Below are 13,099 nucleotides of genomic sequence, written 5' to 3' on the forward strand. Positions count from 1 at the left end.
TTTTATATTTTTAAGTTGTCACACGTCCTGATACATTAGGAGTGTATAGCACATACCATGCTGATGTTCTAGTAGGTATTAGGTAGCACGTGCCAAACAGGTTAGTTAAAAATAAATACCAGTTTGTTACAAATAAACACAATATACACTACTGGAAAACAACCAGCTCTGGCCGTAATAACGGGCTTGATACGCCTGGGCATTGAGTCAAACAGAGCTTGGATGGCGTGTACAGGTACAACCGCCCATGCAGCTTAACACGATACCACAGTTCATCAAGAGTAGTGACTGGCGTATTGTGACGAGCCAGTTGTTCGGCCACCATTGACCAGACGTTTTCGATTGGTGAGAGATCTGGAGAATGTGCTGGCCAGGGCAGCAGTCGAACATTTTTTGTATCCAGAAAGGCCCGTACAGGACCTGCAAGATGCGGTCGTGTATTACCAATTACCAATAACCAATGGCACCCCATACCATCACGCTGGGTGATACGCCAGTATGGCGATGACGAATACACACTTCCAATGTGCGTTCACCGCAATATCGCCAAACACTGATGCTACTATCATGATGCTGTAAACAGAACCTGAATTAATCCGAAAAAAATGACGTTTTGCCTTTCGTGCACCCAGGTTCGTCGTTGAGTACACCATCGCAGGCGCTCCTGTCTGTGATGCAGCGTCAAGGGTAACCGCAGCCATGGTCTCCGAGCTGATAGTCCATGCTGTTGCAAAAGTCATCGAACTGTTCGTGCAGATGGTTGTTGTCTTGCAAACATCCACATCTGTAGACTCAGGGCTCGATCCGTTACAGCCATGCGGATAAGATGCCTGTCATTTCGATTGCTTAGTGATACGAGGCCGTTGGGATCCAGCAAGGCGTTCCGTATTAACCTCCTGAAGCCACCGATTTCACATTCTGCTTACAGTCATTGGATCTCGACCAACGCGAGCAGCAATGTCGCGATACAAAAAACCGCAATCGCTATAGGCTACAATCCCATGGCAGCACGTTGTAGGTGTCTCTCTGTGTGAATGCTCTGAAAAGCTAATCATTTGCGTATCACATCATCTTCTTCCTGTCTGTTAAATTTCGCGTCTGTAGCACGTCATCTTCGTGGTGTAGCAATTTTAATGGCCAGTAGAGTAGTAAAAAGCACCGTGTGCAACTAGTACGATATTGCAGTACCTTTGTTCTCAGAACTACGATGCAATGTTCCTTCCGACATTTCGTAATTGTGCACAGCAGAGGCACTCCTATATCGTATTTAGCCGGCCAGTGTGGCCGAGCGGTTCTAGGCGTTTCAGTCTGGAACCGCGCGACTGCTACGGTCTCAGGTTCGAATCCTGCCTCGGGCATGGATGTGTGTGATGTCCTTAGGTTAGTTAGGTTTAAGTAGTTCTAAGTTCTACGGAACTGATAACCTCAGATGTTAAGTCCCATAGTGCTCAGAGCCATTTGAACCTATATCGTATTTATTCGCCGACACTGGGCGAGTGACTCAATTAAAATCTCACCCCCGTACGTGAACATACATAATGAACGTACGAGTGCAGGTTCTAGATACATGGTTGACGACATACGGAAAGTTATTGTCTGGTCATGGAATGTGCTCGGATAGCGTAATGGTAAGGCGATCGCTCGTGATGAGCAGGTTCAAGTCCCGGTCCGGCACAAATATTCATTGTCGTCATTCTATTATACAGCTGCTCGTTGCCCATATTTGCAACTGCGGATACATTTCATGTGTTGTGTAACTAGGGATGTTGCTTTTTAACTGCACTGGTTTTATTTGTGAAAAACCTATTTTTGTCTTTAACAAAGCTGTGTGAAATGTGTTACGTAATACCTACTAAAATGTCAACATGTTATGTGTGGTACAGTCATGGAACAGGACGTAAAACAACAAGTTTTTTAAAGATAGAAAGATCTTACCTCGAATTAGGAGAAATTTCAGTCCAAACAGTTTTAGGATGATTTAGACTAAGACATACTTTATCTTCGAGTAACATGTGTATATATTAACGTCTGATGTTGATCACAACTTCCTCGAAACTCATTGGATTGTGTTAAATTAAACCTAAAATAAATAAATGTGTCTGGTGGCAGAAGCAAACAAACAATTAGTTACTACTTCTTTGAGAAACATCACTCGACACCAACCGATCTAAAAAAGTGGACTGTCAACATTTAAATCCGTGTGGTAAGTATTGGAAATGCTTCGCCTGTTCCTACCCAACGCCGCACACAACTTTGCGTCGCTAGGGCAACGCTGTGTGTATGTCTAGTATTTATCGGAGCCAAACGCCAGTTACTTCCAGGACTACCCACGTATCTTCTACAGCAAGCACTATGCTCTGTGGCCTGCTAGCAAGGTTGCCTTACCATTTGTTTCCAGTGCAGGCATGGGCATCAACATTGGCATCACAACGACTTCATTGAATGTAGTATTGGCGTCCTAGTGTGGAAGTGGACGTGTCGCCGATGTACATGGATATACTCAAAGGTCTCCGCATGTCTAGTCCAGCGCCGGCGCGGGCAGGTCGGAACAAGCCAACGGTTCGCGACAGCCTGACTAGTTGACGTCACGCAACTTCCCCTATCTCCCGTCCCCCCTCCACTGCGGCGCCTGGCGCGTCCTCCTGCTGTCGCATGTGTGTGGCGGCGCTGACGGGCGAGTGATTAATGTGGGGCGTTGGCACGCCTCTGCTCAAGACGGCAACGGCTGCCGCTGCCGCGTGTTACAGGCCCAGCTTGCCCGGCCGTCACTGGGGCCCCAGACACGTCTCTTGTTCACCGCTGCTGGCTGGTGCGGCAGATAATGATCACGTGTTACAGCTGGTAAACAGCTCTCTTCAGACATGTAACACATACGACAGAGTTCTGGGTCAATGTTTACATCTACATCTGTACTCCGCCATATTCCACCCGGTCCCTAATCCATTCACGAATGGTATCTGGGGAGGAAAAATGGCCTAACTTTAAAGACCTCTATTTTGTCGCCACAGTCATTTCGCGACTTGTAGGGCAAACTCCCATGTCCGGCTTCCGAATTATCCGTGCATAGTTTGGCAGTTTTTGAAAAAATTAGAAAACGAAGCCTGAAATATTCTGAACTGAACCACTGAGTCGGAAAAGGGGCCATGTCACAGAAAATAAATTTTTCGGGAGACACAAAAATCTGTTTTACTACATAACGGGTTCAAACACGGTATCGTGGAATCATTATGTAGCAATTGGCCCCAAGGTGAAACAATATGCACAATTACAACATACTTTAGCCATCGAGTGTGGTAAATAATCCAGTCTGTACTGCAGAAGACCCTTTTCCGAACCAAATTTCCAAACGTAATTTCAGTTTTCAACTATAATAAGATTTTGACGTACAGACAGAAATTCTTAATGTAAAATTAAAAGAACTAAAATACGAAAATGTTCAAATGTGTGTGAATTCCTAAGGGACCAAATTGCTGAGGTCGTCAAATGGCTGGTTCAAATGGCTCTAAGCACTATGGGACTTAATATCTGAGGTCATCAGTCCCCTAGACTTAGAACTACTTAAACCTAACTAACCTCAGGACATCACACACATCCATGGCCGAGGCAGGATTCGAACCTGTGACCGAAGCAGCAGCGCGGTTCTGGACTGAAGCTCCCAGAACCGCTCGGCCACAACGGCCGGCTGCTAAGGTCGTCGGTCCCTAGACTTACACATTACTTAAACTCAATTAAACTAACTTATGCTAAGAACAACACACACACACACACCCATGCCCGAGGGAGGACTCCAACCTCTGATGGGAGGGGCCGCGCAATCCGTGACATGGCGCCTCAAACCGCGCGTCACAAACACCATAAAGCCAGCAGTAGTTACAACAGTGCAAAGTTAACAATAGTGCATTTTTGCATTTTTCACAGAAGAGCAATGACAAGAACCTGACGTACAAAGATAAGTTTGTTAAATAAAATTGAAAGCTGGACAACGGCGTCGTTTTCAAAGATAAATATTTAAGGAAAAATAAAAACACAGACGGCCCAGTTTTCGAACTGGGCTGGTCTCGTGGGAGGATAACTCTACAGCAACTTACAGCCTGCAGCTGGATACCCGCGTCTTTTAAATGGTTCGCAAGCAAATGATGCTTATTTATATCGAATTAGTGAAGTAAAGCGGTTACTTATGTGGAGAGGGTAACACCTCACAACCAATTTTATGTATAGGATTGCTTGTGCAGCTGTGTTACACGCCAGTATGACGTGGTTTAGAGCCACCACGGTCGTTCGGTGTTGATCACAGAAAGAGCTATTTTCAACAAGTGCGGGAGGGCTGGGTAACATCCGTGACCCAGGGTCATGCGGATGAGAGGGGTCACTTGACGTCTACTAAGCTTCACTGAAGTGAACCATGGCCGAGAAGAGACGTTCGGTTGTATGACCCCAATGTGCCCACCCTGTAGTGCTAGCATATGTGGCATTCACAATTCCAGTCTTAATAACCAGCTTTCTTGACCGTCGAGCTGAAATCCGCACTCGCTTGAAAATTGCTACAGAGTGGAACTAAGCAGTTCTGGAAAAGATAAAATAGAAGGATTTTCTAATCTAAATTAGGCAGCCATTGTGACAGATAAAAAAGCTACTTCGGCTGACGATCCAGCTACAAAAAATAATTGGATAGATATTTACGTTTTCGGTCGGCACTGTACTTTCTTTCTCAACTGTGAGATATTTCGCTGTAATACTTTACTTATATGAGAGACACTGCGATTTACATATGCCTGGCTCTGAATCAAACATGTTAGTTTAAACAATCTGTACAAAATATCAGCTAGTCTGTAGACTTCCGGATGTGTTACTTGAAATACACCCAGCCTTCAGTATAGTCTGTGTAGCTAGAAATTAACCTGTAACTAAGCGTTTGACCGTTAATGAACAGCGTTCACAAAGTCTAAATTGTTCATTAAAATGCTCTGAAGCACTGGTTTGAACTACAAAGAGGATAATGGTTTCATTACTGCACTATTCTGTTCGCCTAGCGTACACGAGTACGCGGGACATATTCGCAATCCGAGGGATGCATGCCCGCGCACAATGGCAGAATTTGTATTTGGTCAGGCCGTTATGTGAGGATCTCTGCAGAGAAAACGCAGGCTTGACGAGATGAGCTGTTCTAAAATTGTAATCCAATGTATTGTTAAGTTAGTGATGGTTCAAATGGCTCTAGGCATTACTTGACTTACAATCGGCTCGTAGTCGTTGATCCCCATTTTTGAACTACGGGACTTAACATCTGAGGTCATCATTCCCCTAAACTTAGAATTACTTAACCCTTACTAACCTAAGGACATCACACACATCCATGCCCGATGCCGGATTCGAACCTGCGACCGTAGAAGCAGCGTGTTTCCAGACTGAAACGCCTAGAACCACTAGGCTACAGCGGCCGGCTAAGTTAGTGAAAGATTCCACCTGTCTCCTCTACTGACAACTTTGGATGAACTGCTGGCCTGTCATAGGAACAGCAGTCAATACCGCAACTCCAAATTTAACCGCGTAAGTGTGCGACGAGCTTACATGTCGTCTGGATGTTTGTCGCGTCCAATGGAGGGCACACCGAACATTTTCTTAAGGTAAATGTGAACTTTGTTCCTACACGTATTTCTAAGAAGTCCCAGAAGGTCTTTTTCAAAATACATTGAGAGGCAAAATATTATAACCACCTTTTTAACATCGTGTTTATTTACCTGTGGTACGCAATATAGGCACGATTCAGCGTGGCATGGATGCAATAAGTCCTTGGTAGGTTTCTGGAGGTACGAGGGAGGTACCGAGAGTAAGTTTCGTCATTGTTTTTGGAAGAGAAGGTGGTACACTAGGTGACACAAGCAAACACCGTATGAATCCACACCCTTTGCTGGTTCAACGACGGAAGGTGCATCAGCAGAGGAGAAGTGACGACTTCGCAGTGCGCCGAAAAAGAGAGAGAAGCAGCAGACCTTCGTTCCCGAGGTTATTCTGTTACATATAGCGATGACAGGCGGGCGTATACTGACGCCGTGGTTGCCAATGGAAGTGCGTGCTGTTATTCGGTATGAGTGAGCACGTGGGACTAGTGTGACCTTCATTCATAAAGGCCTACAGAACGTGTGTGGTGAGGAGGTCGCTTTTGCTGCAACTTGCCCGTCGGGTTGGTATCTGTTCCGTTGCTATGGAAGCCGCATTCCCGAGACGTGACTCCCAGTTGCTGAAGTGGACCAGACTGTGCGACAATTCCTTACATCGCACAGCATCGAGTTTTACCAGAGAGTAATTTTTCTTTCTTTTTCTTTTTTTTTCCGAACTGACTGGATGCTACGAAAAATGTCTGTGTCGGTGGCGGCTATGTCGAAAAATAGTGGAACGTGCATAGGGTTGGGGTTGGGTTGTTTGGTGAAGGAGACGAGACAGCGCGGTCATCGGTCTCATCGGATTAGGGAAGGATGGGGAAGTTAAGTCGGACGGACGCGGGATTGAACAGTCGTCCTCCCGAATGCGAGTCCAGTGTGCTAGCCACTGCGCCACCTCGCTCGGTCAAGGTGTATAGTCCGTGTTACCATAGTGTATTTTTTTTGGCAGTAACGTTTCCGTGTAAAGAGCCATGACCAAATTACTTTCGGAACGTCCCTCGTATGTGGCACCACATGCTTAGGCACAGGTCGTGCAATTACCTCAAGTTACGGACCAGTGGTTCGTAGATGCGGAGCTGGCGGCCGACAGTGTCCCGGACGTGTTATGTCGCGTCCAGATGAGGCGCATTTGGTGGCAAATAGATCAGCGTGAGTCAACTGTCACCCTCTTCAGCCCACTGTAGTACGATTCTGGCCTTGGTGACACGGACAATTATGTTGCTGTAAGACGTCGTTGCCGTCGAGGAAGAACCTCAACCATGAAGGGAAGCAGGTGGTCCGCTATAATATTCATAATTGTCAAAGTGCCTTCCATTAGTGTCACAAGTTCCATGAAAACCCAAGAGAATGTCTCCCAAAGCAAATACGGTCCTCACCGGCGAGCATCCATGACGCGGTGTATGTTTCGAGCAGCCGTCTTCGTTTTGAAGAGCATGCGAGCGACCTCCTCGTTCCTCGATGAGGCGTAGATCTCTAACACCTTATGACCTACTCTTGATCTGATAGTCCTTCAACCACATCCTGTAGATACAATATTGCAGTGCCTGTGGTATTCTGATTACGATGCAAATTTCCTTTGGACATGCATGCATGTACAAAGGAACAGGCACTGCGGCGATTACAACTATTATAAAATACAGTAAATGATTTCGCAGTTACGAATGCAGGTCGCAGACGTCTGGATGACGTCATGCGGACATCCATATCTACATGATTACTCTGCTATTTACAATAAAGTGCCTGGCAGAAGGTTGAATGAACCACCTTCAAGCCGTCTCTCTACCGTTCCACTCTCGAACGGTACGCGGGAAAAACGAGCACTTAAATTTTTCTGTGCGAGCCCTGATTTCTCTTATTTTATCATGATGATCATGTCCCCCTATGTAGGTGGGTGCCAACAGAATGTTTTCGCAATCGGAGAGAAAATTGGTGATTGAAATTTCATGAGAAGATTCAGTCGCAACGAAAAACGCCTTTGTTTTAATGATTGCCAGTCCAATTCACGTATCATGTCTGTGACTCCATCTCCCCTATTTCGCGATAATACAAAACGAGCTGCACTTCTTTGTACTTTTTCGATGTCATTCGTCAGTCCCACCTAACCGGATCCCACATCGCACAGCAATACTCCAGAATAGGGCGGACAAGCGTATTGTAAGGAGTCTCTTTAGTAGACCTGTTGCACCTTCTAAGTGTTCTGCCAATGAATCGCAGTCTTTGGTTTGCTCTACCCACAATATTACCTATGTGACCGTCCCAATTTAGGTTATTTGTAATTGTAATCCCTAAGTATTTAGCTGGATGACGTCATGCGGAAGCTTGAGTGTGGCCATGAGTCGTGCACGGATAGCCAAATGCTAAGGTGATCGCTCGCGATATGCAGGAAATCCCGGTTCGAGTCCCTGTCTGGCAGAAATTTCCATTGTAGTCATTCCATTGAACAGCTGTTGGTTGCCCTCATTCGCAATTGCAAATTCATTTAATGTAGGCCTACTTTCTACAGATGCTTACGACAGCAGCGTGCGAACAGCTGATTAACTTCTGCGTTTTCGACATCGTAGTTCGTGGGCACCTAATAATAACAATGTACCCTTTGAAAAAGTCGCTTATGTCACACTAATTCACTGTCTGAGATCCATATTGCGGCTAGCATGTTTTCCCATTCGCCTCTGCTCCTCTTACATACAGGGGTTGGGCAAAAACTTGAAAGCCGTGAGTCGTGCATGCTAGAACATAAATACAGGTGCTAGCCAAGCCTACATGTTGTGCTGTTGTATTTGACCAACACCGACACCTGTGCAGTGTCCGCGATACGCTGAAAGTGTCGGTCTTGGTCAGAACAGTGTTTTGTGTAGTTGTAAGTGCGTTACGTCGGAGCTAAGTGAATTCAAACGTGGAAATATTGTTTGCGCTTATATTGTATTATGCAAGGGTGCCGAAGTGTTTGGTGTTTCAAGAGGCATCAAGTCGAAGTTTCAAACCACGTATGGGAAACGTGGAGAAGAATCACTAACGAAATTGTGTGTTGCGTGATGGTAACAGACGGTTATTGAAGAGAACTGTGACAAAAAATGAGGAGATGACAAGTGCGAAAGTCGGTGCAGAAATGAATGTCGCCCTCGCAAACGCTGCCAGCATCAAAACAACACTAGGGGACCTCCGTGAGCAGGGAAAAGCAGAGCGAGCTGGAACTCCAAAGTCAGTCATGCAAATAGCCGTAACAGACAGACGTGGTGCCGAAGTCGTAAAGCCTCAAGTATTGAGCGAAGGAAGTAAGTCATTTGGTCGGATATGTCTCGTTTCGTTCTGTTTTACTCTAGAAGGTCGAGATACTGCCAAGAGGTTTGTGACCATCTTGGCTTATCAGATCGTTCTTGTTGTTGTTGTGGTCTTCAGTCCTGAGACTGGTTTGATGCAGCTCTCCATGCTACTCTATCCTGTGCAAGCTTCTTCATCTCCCAGTACGTACTGCAGCCTACATCCTTCTGAATCTGCTTAGTGTATTCATCTCTTGGTCTTCCTCTGCGATTTTTACCCTCCACGCTGCCCTCCAATACTAAATTGGTGATCCCTCGATGCCTCAGAACATGTCCTACCAACCGATCCCTTCTTCTAGTCAAGTTGTGCCACAAACTCCACTTCTCCCCAATCCTATTCAATACCTCCTCATTAGTTATGTGATCTACCCATCTAATCTTCAGCATTCTTCTGTAACACCACATTTCGAAAGCTTCTATTCTCTTCTTGTCCAAACTATTTATCGTCCATGTTTCACTTCCATACATGACTACACTCCATACAAACACTTTCAGAAACAACTTCCTGACACTTAAATCTATACACGATGTTAACAAATTTCACTTCTTCAGAAACGCTTTCCTTGCCATTGCCAGTCTACATTTTATGTCCTCTCTACTTCGACCATCATCAGTTATTTTGCTCCCCAAATAGCAAAACTACTTTACTGCTTTAAGTGTCTCATTTCCTAATCTAATTCTCTCAGCATCACCCGACTTAATTCGACTACAGTCCATTATACTCGTTTTGCTTTTGTTGATGCTCATCTTATATCCTCCTTTTTAATACACTGTCCATTCCGTTCAACGTTCTTATGGTACAGTATTTCAAATTCCATGGTGATGCTGTGTTCCAAGACGACAGGGCCCTTGATCACACAGCTCCCATCATCCAGCACCGTCTCCCCTGGCCACCAAGGCCACCTGATCTCATTATAATTAAGCCTTTGTCGTCTGTTTCGGACAGAGGAGTGTGTGATCGCTGTCCACCTGTATCATAGTTACTGAACTTGCCACTGTTTTGCAGGAAGAATGGTAAAAGGTTTCCTTGAAAGCCATGCACGGCCTGTATTTATTCATTCCGAGACGATTGGAAGCTGTTTCGAATGCCTATGGGTTTCCTACACGCTTTTAGGCATAATAATGTTTCGTGTTATTGGTATTGTCATATTTTCGTTCAACGCTTGTATATCCCTTAGCGCGCGATATGCCTGGAGCGCTACCGGGTGTCTTTCAGTCCTGCGATGAACTGTGGCCGTAGTGTTTTAACTCGTCAGTATAAATATTTCGTAGCCATAGGCATAAATTTAGGTTTACTCCAAGATTCTACATTGAAGTAGATGTAAAAATATAGTTTTGTTATGTTGTTGTTGTGGTCTTCAGTCCTGAGACTGGTTTGATGCAGCTCTCCATGCTACTCTATCCTGTGCAAGCTTCTTCATCTCCCAGTACCTACTGCAACCTACATCCTTCTGAATCTGCTTAGTGTATGCATCTCTTGGTCTTCCTCTACGATTTTTACCCTCCACGCTGCCCTCCAATACTAAATTGGTGATCCCTTGATGCCTCAGAACATGTCCTACCAACCGATCCCTTCTTCTAGTCAAGTTGTGCCACAAGCTCCACTTCTCCCCAATCCTATTCAATACCTCCTCATTAGTTATGTGATCTACCCATCTAATCTTCAGCATTCTTCTGTAGCACCACATTTCGAAAGCTTCTATTCTCTTCTTGTCCAAACTGGTTATCGTCCATGTTTCACTTCCATACATGGCTACACTCCATACAGATACTTTCAGAAACGACTTCCTGACACTTAAATCTATATTTGATGTTAACAAATTTCTCTTCTTCAGAAACGATTTCCTTGCCATTGCCAGTCTACATTTTATATCCTCTCTACTTCGACCATCATCAGTTATTTTGCTCCCTAAATAGCAAAACTCCTTTACGACTTTAAGTGTCTCATTTCCTAATCTAATTCCCTCAGCATCACCCGATTTAATTTGACTACATTCCATTATCCTCGTTTTGCTTTTGTTGATGTTCATCTTATATCCTCCTTTCAAGACACTGTCCATTCCGTTCAACTGCTCTTCCAAGTCCTTTGCTGTCTCTGACAGAATTACAATGTCATCGGCGAACCTCAAAGTTTTTAATTCTTCTCCATGGATTTTAATACCTACTCCGATTTTTCCTTTTGTTTCCTTTACTGCTTGCTCAATATACAGATTGAATAACATCGGGGAGAGGCTACAACCCTGTCTTACTCCCTTCCCAACCACTGCTTCCCTTTCATGTCCCTCGACTCTTATAACTGCCATCTTGTTTCTGTACAAATTGTAAATAGCCTTTCGCTCCCTGTATTTTACCCCTGCCACCTTCAGAATTTGAAAGAGAGTATTCCAGTCAACATTGTCGAAAGCTTTCTCTAAGTCTACAAATGCTAGAAACGTAGGTTTGCCTTTCCTTAATCTTTCTTCTAAGATAAGTCGTAAGGTCAGTATTGCCTCACGTGTTCCAGTATTTCTACGGAATCCAAACTGATCTTCCCCGAGGTCGGCTTCTACTAGTTTTTCCATTCGTCTGTAAAGAATTCGTGTTAGTATTTTGCAGCTGTGGCTTATTAAACTGATTGTTCGGTAATTCTCACATCTGTCAACACCTGCTTTCTTTGGGATTGGAATTATTATATTCGTCTTGAAGTCTGAGGGTATTTCGCCTGTCTCATACATCTTGCTCACCAGATGGTAGAGTTTTGTCATGACTGGCTCTCCCAAGGCCATCAGTAGTTCTAATGGAATGTTGTCTACTCCCGGGGCCTTGTTTCGACTCAGGTCTTTCAGTGCTCTGTCAAACTCTTCACGCAGTATCTTATCTCCCATTTCATCTTCATCTACATCCTCTTCCATTTCCATAATATTGTCCTCAAGTACACTGCCCTTGTATAAACCCTGTATATACTCCTTCCACCTTTCTGACTTCCCTTCTTTGCTTAGAACTGGGTTGCCATCTGAGCTCTTGATATTCATACAAGTGGTTTTCTTCTCTCCAAAGGTCTCTTTAATTTTCCTGTAGGCAGTATCTATCTTACCCCTAGTGAGATAAGCCTCTACTTCCTTACATTTGTCCTCTAGCCATCCCTGCTTAGCCATTTTGCACTTCCTGTCGATCTCATTTTGTGACGTTTGTATTCCATTTTGCCTCCTTCTTCTTCTTCTTCTTCTTCTTCGTTTCACCCAACTTTGGGGTACGTTGAATCAATCACTTCTGTGTGTTCTGTGCCTTTCTTTTCGCCCAGTACTGCTTCATTCTTTCTGATCTTGCTTTTCTTTCCTCATCAGAGATGACAATCGTTCTTTTCTTCCTATTTTGGAGCTGGAATACCTCTTTTCTGTCTTTGCTTATCATTTTTGCGGTCCTGTCTGTGAGCATTTTTTCTGTGATGTGTAGTTCTCTTAAGTCTTTCTCTGTTTGGATAAACCAATTTGGTTTGGATTTTTTATTCCTGAAGTAGTCAAACATTCTTTTTGTAAGTCTATTTGGGTTCATTCTGAGAATGTGCCCATAAAACTCAATTCTTCTTTTCCTCATTGTATCCGAAAGTTTTTCTGTGGTTTTGTAGAGTGTTTCATTTTTGGTATGAATTAGTTTGTCGTTATGAAATTTGGGGCCTAAAATTTTTCTCAATATTTTTCTTTCTTTGATCTCTAGCCTTTCAATTGGGCCATGGTTAGTGATAGATAATGTTTCAGCTGCATATAGTGCTTCTGGTTTAATGACAGTGTTGTAATGTTTTATTTTTGAATTCCATGAGAGGGACTTTTTATTATAAGTATTTTTAGTAAGCTGAAAGGCTAGTTTAACTTTGTTTCTTCTTAATTCTATTGCTTTTTTCTCAAGGGCGTTCCAGCTAATCCATTCACCAAGATATTTGAATTCTTTAACAATTTCGATCTTTTGGTCTCTTACTTTAAGATATTTCATTGGCTTTTTTATATTTGTGATTATTTTGGTTTTTTTCAAAAGAAATTTTAAGGCCTATTTTCTCTGCTTGTTTCTGTAATTCGAGGATCTGTTCTTTGGCATCTTCCCATGTTTCAGCTAGTAGGGCCATATCATCTACAAATGCTAGGCAATTAA

This window comes from Schistocerca nitens, chromosome 8, assembly GCF_023898315.1.
Source record: "Schistocerca nitens isolate TAMUIC-IGC-003100 chromosome 8, iqSchNite1.1, whole genome shotgun sequence".
Taxonomy (NCBI): Eukaryota; Metazoa; Arthropoda; class Insecta; order Orthoptera; family Acrididae; genus Schistocerca; species Schistocerca nitens.